This window comes from Mustela nivalis (genome assembly GCF_964662115.1).
Source record: "Mustela nivalis genome assembly, chromosome: 3".
Taxonomy (NCBI): Eukaryota; Metazoa; Chordata; class Mammalia; order Carnivora; family Mustelidae; genus Mustela; species Mustela nivalis.
The window spans coordinates 102,330,205-102,341,814 of record NC_139022.1 but is presented as its reverse complement, the minus strand read 5'-3'; the positions used below and the strand labels follow the sequence as shown (position 1 = coordinate 102,341,814).

The window sequence follows — 11,610 nt, the reverse complement described above, 5'->3', positions numbered from 1 at the left end:
GGAAAAAAAAAACCAAAAAGTTAAATAACATGTAGCCCTTCTGTCTACAGGGGAGAGACACAGGCAAATCAAGTAACTCTCCAAAATGACCCAGGCCATCATCTTCAATACCACCTTCAGCTAAAAACAAAAGGAAGTTGTTCTTGGGGGGGTGGGGAGGAGCCAGTTATGGGAGGTCACCAGCAAAGCACAGAAAACAAGCATATGGTTGTTAATGAAGATTTAATTCATTGCCTTCTCCATTGATATGCATCTCTAGAGATTTGGTCATCTCCCTCTTCCTGGTACAGTGAGGAAAACACAGCCTTACAAGTGGAGGTTTCTCTTATCCATGTAAATGTCTCTTACAAAAGGGTAACTTCTGCTCAGTTTTTAAAGCTTCTCCTCTCTCTGCAGTTTCTTAAAAATAACCAGCTTGAAGTAATCCTTATGCCAAAGAGGCATATTTTAGGGCAATAAATTCTGTACCCCTTCAGAGCCTATAAAACCTGCTTGCCCTCCTCCTCTATAGCCTTGTCTCCTGTGCCCTGTACGCTGGCCACACTGCATTGTTCCTACTCCCTGACACATAGCATGCAGTCCCTACCTGGCCTGCACTCGGGAGGCTGCTCCTCCTGCAGGGTCCCATTAGCTGTCACCACCTCTCTGAAGTGTTTCCCGGTCCAATCTACACTCCCCACACAGGGTCATGGTCCTCTCCTCTGTGTGGATCATATGGTAATTTATATTCTCATGCAACAGATTTTTAGGGAGATTTTTAGGGAGCATTTAATGGCATTTCGTTCCACCTGCCATTCAGGGTGCTGGCGCTAAGGGTCTGGTGGGGACACACGTCTATGAAGCCCAGCTCTCAGATGGTTGAAAGTTCTTTGAAGAAAATAAAATCAACGGAGGTGCTGCAAGAAGCCAATGTAGGCAAGGAAGGGCTCTTGGAGGAGGTGACATTCAAGAAAGGACTAGAGGGGAGAGTATTCAAGGTGGAAGAAACAGCAAGTGTAGTCACACAGCCTTGTGTGCAAATCTGGGTATGCAGTTCTTTCAGCTGCCTCCCGCTCTTGTAAGGAAGTGGACCGTCCTCCTGCCTGAGTTCATCTGTGCATGCTTGGTGATCAGCCCAGGTCAGGGATGCAAGACAGAATTGTGGGACCAGGCGTGGGGGAAGATGCTCCTGTGCTTCCCAGCAAACACTCTCCTCCTCATTCTCCCAGCTGGGCACTGACAGCTTTGTTTGCTGAAGCATTTGAGCCCTTGATACCAAACCTCAATTATCTGAGAGAAGGCTATTGCCTCTTTAAAGAGTTCAAAAGCCCAGACTTTTTATAAATAGCTCTGGCCTTTCACCAGCCCTTAAGACTGCGATTTATGGCCCACTTCCCCAGAGGCAGACAGACCAACAGACAGGTTACTTCCCTTGGAGCCAGGTTCCTACAATTGTGGGATGCTCCCACTTCCTCTTTGCATTTTATGACCTCCTGGCAGCTAATCCTGAAATGGGTTCCACGGGAAGGAGGTGAATTGTGCATGACTGCAGCTGCCTCGGAAGCCAGAGGCCCACCAGATTCAGGAAAGGACTGGCAGCCTGGCCTCTTAGCTGTGGCCGGCTCCTCTGGTTCCCAGGGCCTCTCCCTAGCAAGATACCAAGAGTAAAGTCCTTTGCGTGACTGGTCAGCTCTGTGATGTGCCACAGAGGGACAGATAAAACCCTTCATTCATAATCTCATAATGTAGTGAGGCAATGTGGCAAAATGGGATATTTTGGTTGTCACGTGAAAACATTACTCTTTCTTTTAGAGCACATCCTTAATTGTCTTTAATTACTGAACTCCAGGAGGTCTTATGGCATCTTTTTGACAGACAATGAAACTGAGGCAAAGACTGGCCCATGTTGTGCAGCTAAGAGGTGACAGGTCCAGATTCTGATCTGGGTTTCAAATGCCAGGTTGGGGGTCAAGGGCACCAAGAGCAGTGGGAGGTCAGGGAAAAGAGTGGCCTTTGGGATAGGTGGGTCAGCTTTCAGGAAGGAGGAGACATTGTAAGAGGGGTTACAGTGGAAAAGGAGTAGTCTGTCATGGAACACTGACACTGGGCTGGACCAGAGCTTGTGGAGGCACAAGCCTCCTGATACTTCTCGACAGGTCTTTGCCATAGACCACCAGCCTTTCCTTTTCCACAGCCCTTTCTCTAGTTTGTCTCTCCTCATTCTGATGGGTGAGGAAGTGGTTAGGATCATGGGTTATGAGTTCAAACTCCTCTTACCAGCCCTGGGACTTTGAACAGATGGCTTGACCTTTCTTATCCTCCCTTTCCTCACCTCTGACATGAGCTTGATAACAGCAGGACTTGGGTGAACACAACACTGGGAGCTGATGGTATATTCTTTCTGTGATTGTTGTCCTCAGTCAGTGCTTCTCTTTCTCAAAACAGCTCCTAACTTGTCATTTGCCCTGCTCAGAAACTCAAGACTGAACATGTTATTCTAGTATTCAAGAGCCCCTAAGGCCTGATCCTAAAATCCGCCACAGCCAGGCCATCTTCTGATGGTCTGAAATCCTCAGAGGATACTGTATTCATGGCTTGCAATAGTAGAAAAAACACGAAGTTGGGAGTCAAGAAAAGCCAGTGTTCAAATCCCAGATCTTCCAAAGATCCTATGTGCAGAGGAAATAAACCTCCCAAAGTCTTAGCAGCTTTGCCTTTATGGAGGGGCTCCTCCTCTTCTACCGGCTGCTCTGAGAGGCTGGCACCACATGCTTTGCCTTCTGGAACACCGTGGGTGCTTCTTCCATGTGTTCCCTTGTCTTCATTTCAATAATATATTCATTTCATGCCATATTTATGAACGGGGCTCTGCTAAAAACTCATGATACAGGGTCTCACGAGCAGAACTTACACTGCTGCCTTGCTTTCGGCTTTCCCATCATGCTTGTGTCTTGTTTTGCCACCCAGATGGCCAGGCTTCCCCTAGGTAGGCTCCATGTCTGTGGTGTTCATCCCAGACTCTGGCCTGACAAGAAATCAGTGGTCAATAAATATTTATTGGAAGAATTAATTATTGAAGAGAAGCCTGGAGCACTGTGTTCAGTGTCCAGGAGGCATGTTTGAAACAAGTGGTTTGAATCTCAAAGGCCTCAGAAAGTAAATTCATGCTCCTAAGAATATGATGATGACTTAGAATCAGCAGGTAAGTCACAGCCCTAAGACCTGGATAGCAATGATGAAAGAGCATGTCTGCAATAAAGAAGGGGATTCCTTGTGTGAGCAGTTCTCCTTAGTTTTGCTCTGGGCCTCCTGGTTCAGGGGTCCCTCTCCCTCTGGGGGAATGCATTCACGAGTTACAGAGTGCCTACTATGTCCTCCTTCATTGGCACTTTATAGCCACTGTTCCTTTTAATCCCAAACATACAAGGTTAGAATTAGGATCCCTATTTTACAGATGAGAAATTAAGGCAAAGAAAGGACAAGCAATCCATCCAGGTTACCCAGTACTAACTGGCAGAACCGTGATCTGAACCTGAGGCCAGGCCTGGACTCCATGGTCTTTGAATTACCCTACACTTCCTGCACTGGCCAGGTTAGCCCACTGTGGCTTTCAAACCGTACATCTATCGTTCTTTTCTTGGCACCCATTTCCCACGCTAGCGGGATCACATTTGAAAGACTAGACCCAACTCATCAGAGTGTCTTTTCAGCCTTGGACAAGCCCAAACTGCTCTGTGTGTTGGGTGCTGGTAGCACTGAGCTCTGTGCTTCCAACAGTCCCTGAAGGGGGTTGAGACTCAGGACAAGTGGAAACTTTCCCCAGTGTCATGCTCAGAGATGGAATTTTTTTTCTCTCCCAGTTTTGAAACTGCAGGATAGGGGCTGCAGTCTGGGCTAGGCTCCGCCAGGTTTGGTGACTTATTTATTGGGTGGCTTTGGTACATACGCTCCTCTGTAGGAATTTGTTTTGGAGGGAAATGGAGATATAAGAGACCCATGGGGCTCCAGTACCCATCTGCCTTTCAAGCCTCACCCAGAGGTAAACCATAACAGTTCTCCAGCTTTGCACCCCGAGCCCAAGCTGGGTGTTTCATTGCTAAAGAGAAAGCATCTGCGCACCAAGAAACAATGAGTTGATGTTGTGTTATTTTGGCTGGAACCAGAGTGAGGTTAGGGACTTGGGTGGGAGATTTGCAAATTTATTAGCTCTCTTCTTCCCTTTTTCACACAAATGTACCCTAATCCCCTTGAGCTATGGGTTGGCTGAGCCAATACAGAGGTCAAGTTGACTTCCTCCCTTGCTCAGTTCCTTCCTTCTAGTTTGAATGCTGGCTCCACCATTTACTGTTTCGGTGGTAATTTGCTTAAATTTTGGAAGCCTCAGTTTCCTTATCTGTAACATGGCCAAAAACATAGCATCTCATAGTTTGTTGGTGAGGCTCGGAAGAGTGAATGTATTTTTTAGCATTTGTCATGGAACCTGGCACCTGAAAAGTACATACTAAATTTAAGCTTCCACTGTTGCTGTTGTTCATTTGGCAAACAGTGACTGTTAATGTACCTTGTGCCATGCGTTGTGCTGGGTGTTGGATATAGTCCATGCTTTCCAGTGACACCCAGCCATGCATTGTGCTGTTTGTTGGATATAGTCCATGCTTTCCAGGGCCCACCCAGCTGATAGGAAGAGATGGCCCGTGAAACACACAGCTGCAACACAACATCGTAGGTGAAATGACAAATGGAGCACAATATTAGAATTTAGTATATGCCAGGTAAATCTGTGAAGCTCATTACTCATCTTATTTCATTTAATCTTTACAACAGTCTCATGAGGCAGGTACTAGTATTTTCTCCACTTTTCAGACGTGGGAATTAAAGTGCAGAGGAGTGAAGTAACCTGCCCATGTCAACCCAGCTGTCGGAAGTGGGAATGGAAGCCAGGCAGACTGTACAGGATGCCAGAGGGGTGCCTGGCCAGCCTAAGGCTGGAGTGGCTGCATGGAAGGAAAGATGTTTGAGTTGATCTTTAAGGTTCAGTAGGCTAAGAAGACCAAGCAGGAGTTAACAGGGGAGGGAACAGCATATGGGGTCCCTTCTACTTGGGGTTTACTCTTTTTTTTTTTTTTTTTTTTAAGTTTATTTATTTATTTGTCAGAGAGAGAACGAGCGAGAGTGAGCATAGGCAGACAGAGTGGAAGGCAGAGTCAGAGGGAGAAGCAGGCTCCCTGCAGAGCAAGGAGCCCCATGTGGGACTCGATCCCAGGACGCTGGGATCATGACCTGAGCCGAAGGCAGCTGCTTAACCAACTGAGCCACCCAGGCGTCCCTTGGGGTTTACTCTTGCCCAGCTCTGGAAGGTTTACCACTTGACTTGTTTTCTTTTGTAATCTTTAAAATATAAGTCCCACCTGAAACAAACAAAAAAATTAAAACCTTATTGTGATATCCAAGTGTGCTTATTCCTTCTATCTTCATGGAATCTACTGATATTTTTCTAAGCATTTCTTTCTCTGTCATTAATCAAATCACCAATCAAAGTATTCATTTGAGGAGGACAAAGGAAAGAGACAAGAAAGATGTACCTCCTTCCAGATTTTGGAAATCACCATTTATTAATGACCTTGTTGTATTTCACTTGACCTACATTTTTCAGTTGTATTCAAAAGAATGCCTGAGGCTTTTGCAAAGGCCTTGAACTGGTTCATACTTTTGTGATAGTAATTCTATCAAAGGAGAAGTCCACTGAACTTGCTCTTTGTGAATATGTGCTGGTTTCTGGTGACAACAGCTTTCTTTTCTAGGTGCTCATAAGTCACTAGTTTACCAATAAAATCCAGAATTTTGCCCAGGACCAATGATGCATTCATAGACTTCAGTTTGATGAGTGTAAATACTTAATGAGTTCTCTTGTAATATTAAAAAAGAAAATATATGAATCCCACTTAGTAGTATAATGTGAGGACTGAACAAAAGGATGTGTAGTTTGTAAAGTACCTTCTACAGTGCCATGGTACATAACTGTTCAGTAAATTCATCCATCCATCCATCCATCCATCCATCCAGCACATTTTTATTAAGCACCTACCATGAACCAGGCACTGTCATGGACATTAGGAATATAGAGGTTAAAAAGACAACCTCCTTGCGTTCTCATAGAGTTAACATTCTAGTGGACAAGACAGACAATAAAAAAGTAACCAAAAGTGTATATGTAATATAAGAGTAGGTGGTGGTGAAATGTAAAATAGGGTGAGAGGAGATTGTTGGTTTAAGTGGGGAATGTTCAGGACAGGAAGTGAGATAGGCCTTTATGAAAAGGTGGCAAGCAAAATCCTGAATGAAGTAAGGGAATGAGATATGCAAATATCTGGGCAAATATCCTTCTAGAGGAAGGAACCAGCAAATGCAAAGGCCCTGGGGCATAACATGCTTGGGTGGATGGAAGAACCTCAAGGAAGGCCATGTGGCAGGAAGAAAGTGAGTAAAAGGAAGGAGGAGAGTCAGAGGAGGCATAGTCAGGTACAGATCATAGGGAATACTGTTGGTCTCAGATATTGTTTTAAATCAGCCTTTAGATACTGTTTTAAATGAAATGAGAAGCCAGTAGGGAGTGTGTGAGCAGAGAGTTAGTATGGTCCATGCCTTCCAGTAACATCCAGTCTAGTTGGAAGAAAGGACTTTTAAAAAACTAGTTATTACACAGCATGGTAAGTGAAATGGCAGACAAATCACAATACTAGGACTTACTGTGTGCCAAGTACTTTTACCTAATTTAATCTTCACAGTAGGTTTGTGAAGCAGGTACTATTATTCTCCCTCTTGTTTAGATGCAGACACTAAAGATAAAGAAATGAAATAACCTGCCTAATAAGGTCACGCAGCTGCTCAGTATTCTCAGTAAATTCCCTCTGGCGATAGGGCAGAGATTCAGCTAACTAGGGGCTGCAGGAGACAGCAGGGAGACACGGTAGGAAGCGGGTGGGTACAATAATCCAGATGGGAGAGAGGATGGTGGGTGGCTTGCATGGTGGTGGAGGTGGTGACAACAGATCAGATCCTGGATTTATCTGAATGTGAACCAGTACGATTTGCTGCTGGATCAGATGTGGGGTGGGGAGTAAAGAAAGAAGCCAAGAATGAACCCAGGATTTGGAGGCTGAAATACTGGGTAAATTAAATTATTTACTAAGATAGGGGAACGCTACAGCAGGAGCAGGTTAGGAGAGAAAGTCACAACTTTAACTTGTTTAAAACATATAAAAATGCTTGTTTACTGAGCAGATGAAACTGGCTACCCTTCCCACGCTATTATTGTAGTTGAGGGGCATCTGTAGTTAAAATAGTTAAAGAGTGCTTTTCAGGCAAGTCCTTCCCCTCCTCTCCCGGTGTCCCCACTCCCCCCATTCCTCCCTGGGGTTCCAGAGAGAAGCTATCCCTGTGTGACCTTCTCACATTGTTTTTACACCTTTAACTTTGTTTTTGCAGTTTTGACCTGAAGAGAGCAGTTTCACCTCAACTTGTACTGGGGTCAAGGGAAGGCATCCTTCCTTGAACTCTTTCCATGCCTCCCTCCTCACACTGCACCCAGAAGCACTTTTTTGAATGTAGATTATAGTCCCCTGCTGGCCCCAGGAAAAGTGGAGGTGGGTTGGGGGCCTGTGATGGAAAGTGTGAAGTCTTTCTCCCCAGCCAGAGGAAGCCCTGGTGATTCAGTGAGCTGAGGTGCTAAGTTAGGAAGGAAAATAGCACATAGCAAGGAGATCTTTATCTGAACCATTTGTCTGCTGTCCCCTATCCCCCATGAAGGGCTTCCCTGGGGGCTCACAGCCTCTTCCTGCTCTTGCCACGTGAGGGGGGTTGACTGAGTTCTAAAGAACTGCCAACCCAGTTCAGCTCAGCCATCTTTTCTTTGGGGAATTCTTACAGATTTCTCTTTGACTTTGCTTTATGGGGTGTGTATGTGTTGTAGGGACTAGGTTCTGGGAGGACCTCCCACCAAAGATTCTTTCTTTATCCTATGGCTCACACCTCAGATTTTTCCCTGAGTTTTCAGCTCAAACGTCACTTCCTCAGAGCAGCCTTCTCTGACCATCATGTGGGTCATTCTCCACCAGGTCACCTGATTTCCCTGTAGCACTTTTCACTTGCTACTTCACTGACCTTTCAGCAGGAGAGGAAGCTGCTCTGTCTATCCCTCCTTTCCCCTCAGGACTTCCCAGTCATGTCAGATCCCACCTCCCCATGTCCCTTTCTGGGTCTGAGCTTTCTTTGTCTCTCCGCCTGCCTGTGTCTCTGTGATTCTTTTTCTTCTCCCTGTCCCTCTGTTTCTCTATTTCTGTATCCCTCTCTCTTCTTGTCTCCTACTCATCCTCTCTCTCCTTATTCTGACTCCTCCCCCCCCCAAGATTATTTATTCATTTGACAGAATGAATAAATAATGTGCTCTTTCTAGAGCACAAGCAAGGGAAGTGGCGAGAGGAAGAGGGAGAAGCACTGAGATCATGACCTGAGCTGCAGATGCTTTCCTGACTGAGCCACCCTGGTGCCCTGTTCTGATGACTTTTTTTTAAAATATATTTTATTTATTTATTTGACAGAAATCACAAGCAGGCAGAGAGGCAGGCAGAGAGAGAGAGAGGAGGAAGCAGGCTCCCCACCGAGCAAAGAGCCCAATGTGGGGCTCAATCCCAGGATCCCGAAATCATGACCAGAGCCAAAGGCAGAGGCTTTAACGCACTGAGCCACCCAGGCGCCCCCCCGTTCTGACTTCTTTATTGTGTTTTTACCTCATGGTAACTACTATACGTACACACACTTGTTGACCCCAGACAGGAGTCTGTGTGAGATAGGTCATTATTGTCCCCATTTTCCAGATGGGGAAATGGATGCTCAGGCAGATTTTGTGACTTGTCTGTTCACACAACCAGTGTATGGCCCAGCTGGGACTTGAATCCAGGTCTTCTGATGTTTATGCTCTACGTAAGGCCACGGTTCTGACATAAAACAAATGTTATTTTCTGACGACATGGTGATCACCATTCTACTTCTCCAACAGGTGAACATGAGGCTGGGAAGGCCAAGAGGGTGCCTGGATGGGGTAGGGAGGCTTGTGAGGTCACACCTTATAGTCACCCCTCATACACACTCTGCTCCTGAGAGAAGTGGGGAGTCCCTGCAGACAGTCCAGGTGCTGTCTGCAGGCCTGTTTGGTTTAGTTGTAACCCGAAGGCCAGAGAAGCTTGGAAAGTTAGAGCTGGAAGGAGAGAAGCAGCTACAAACTGCATCTACCAGTTCATCTGTGACAGATATGACTGGAAGTCTGACTTCAACAGACCCCTTTTTTGGAAAGAGGTGGTGAGAAGGACAGGAATAAAACTCAGTTCTTATTGACCCTACCAGAAGCACGAGCTCTTCACACTTCAACAGGATGGTAGAAAGATGATGATGGGTCAGCCTACACCACAATCTACCAGGCAACATTTTCAAGACAAGTTTGGGGCAGCATTGGAAGTAGTTCCGCCCCAGCTGGCCTGACCTGGCAGGGAGAAGTTATTGTTGGAGAGCAGGTGAGAAACATTCACCTGATGCTTTGGGCTGCTGGCCTCACCCTGAGTGGGCTGGTAATCATTATTTATAAGGCTGGCGTATTCACACCACTGAAGTCAGGAGAGGCAGGATGGAGACAGCTTCTAACAAACGAGTTATTTATATCTACATCCCAGACCTCAGAAGGAAAATTCCCATACTTAGACATTCCTAGATGGCCTGCGACACAGGATATTTAAAGTAACAATGGGCCAAATTCTTGCTCACATTTTTGGCAGTAATCCAGTATGAAAGTCCACAAGAAAGACTTGTGGGGCCGTGTTGCTTCAGCAGAGGGGAAAAAAAGGCTGTTTCTAATTTGGGATTTACTTAAGATCTGACTTCCCCCTTCCTTCCTGGAATTACAAGGAAAACATGATTTTGATTTCAGAGACAACATTCTATGTAATCTACTTTGGAAGGTTTTAGGAGTTGTAGATCTGCGGCTACCCCCACCTTGAAAAGCGGGGATGTAAAATCAATAGGATACACTTTGAAAAACTGTGGAATTCCCTCCACATTTTTTTTTTTTAATTGGGGGGTGGAAGTAGTTACTATCTATGGGCAGTCTGGTTGCCAAACTCTCAATGCTGCAAATGACTCGGTAGAACTGGACATAGCCCTCTACAAAAGTCAGTGACCCATTTAAGATATAACGTGGTAGAGCCACCTGGCTGGCTCAGTTGGTGGAGTGCATGACCCTTGATCTCAAACCCTACCTTGGGTATAGAAATTATTTAAAAAAAAAAAAAATCTAGGGACACGTGGGTGCCTCAGTCAGTTAAACATCCAACTCTTGATTTTTGGCTTGGGTCATGGTTTCAGCATCATGAAATTGACCCCTGCATCAGACTCTGTACTCACACAGTCTGCGTGAGATTCTCTAACCCTCTTTCTCTGCCTCTCCCTCTGTGTGTGCGTGCATGCTCTCTCTCAATAAGTAAATAAAATATTAAAATATATATATATACACATTATATATCATATGTGTGTATATATATATACATATATATGTAGGTGTGTAAATATATGTTAATGTGTATATATAATGTTAATAATAAAATATTAAAATATACATATATACATTATATATCATATGATGTGTGTGTGTGTATATATATACAAAATGTTAAAAAAAAAAAAAAGACATGACATAGTAGCATTAGTTCCAAGGAAAATCTCAGACAGGGTTGAAAATGATGACTTATACTTACACAGTTGTACGGAGGATTAAGGCCCTCCCAAACCTAGGATCTTTCTAAGTGCCAATCTTCACAAGAAGGAGAGAATGTACCAACTCCATCAGCTAAGATGCCTTTGACTGTAAGTCATGAAAATTACCTACCTCAAACTGCCTTTAATTAAAAGAAAGATGTGTTCACTTCTGTAAAAGAAGTCTCCAGGTGTAGTGACTTCAGGATTGGCTAATTAGGCCACGCAGTGATATCACAAAGGTTTCAGAATCTCTTCCTATCTTCTCTCTGCCATCCAGCTTCTGGGCCATATCCTCAGATCAGCTCCTTTCATGGTATGAAAATTGCAGTTCCAGTGTCACAAAGATACTATAGTGTGTTCCTTTCTTCCTTGTTTCTCATTTTATGAATGAAGAAACTTCCCAGAAACCCTCAGCAGATTTCTCCTCACATCCCGTAGTTGTCACTGTCCACATGTCCATGCAGAACCAGTGACTGGCAAGGGGACTGAGCCCAGCATGCTTTGATTATACTCCTTAGAGTTATCTGTGACTAGAATTACATTCCCCTTAATTGTATAGCAAAGGGATGAACTCTGGAAGAAACTTGGGGTAAGTTAGTAGTGTTTGGTAGAGTTGGACTTTCATTCTAAGCTCAATGGGAGGAAACTGAAGACTTTAAAAAAACTACTTACTGGGGCACCTGGGTGCCTCAGTGGGTTAAGCTGCTGCCTTCGGCTCAGGTCATGATCTCAGGGTCCTGGGATCGAGTCCCGCATCGGGCTCTCTGCTCAGCAGGGAGCCTGCTTCCTCCTCTCTCTCTCTGCCTACTTGTGATCTCTCTTTGTCAAATA

General features: G+C 45.0%; 1 long non-coding RNA gene across 2 annotated transcripts; it reads right to left on the bottom strand.

Annotated features, from left to right (window-relative positions):
- Positions 1-226: 226 nt before the first annotated feature.
- LOC309861271 lies at positions 227-11,072 on the bottom strand. Of its 2 annotated transcripts, none has more exons than XR_014309834.1 (3): positions 10,779-11,072; positions 4,541-4,686; positions 227-3,004 (listed from the first exon to the last, which is right to left on the bottom strand). It is a non-coding gene; the product is annotated as an uncharacterized lncRNA (long non-coding RNA). The 2 variants fall into 2 exon arrangements; XR_014309835.1 differs by having other exon boundaries at positions 10,910-11,072.
- Between the last annotated feature and the right edge of the window lie 538 nt (positions 11,073-11,610).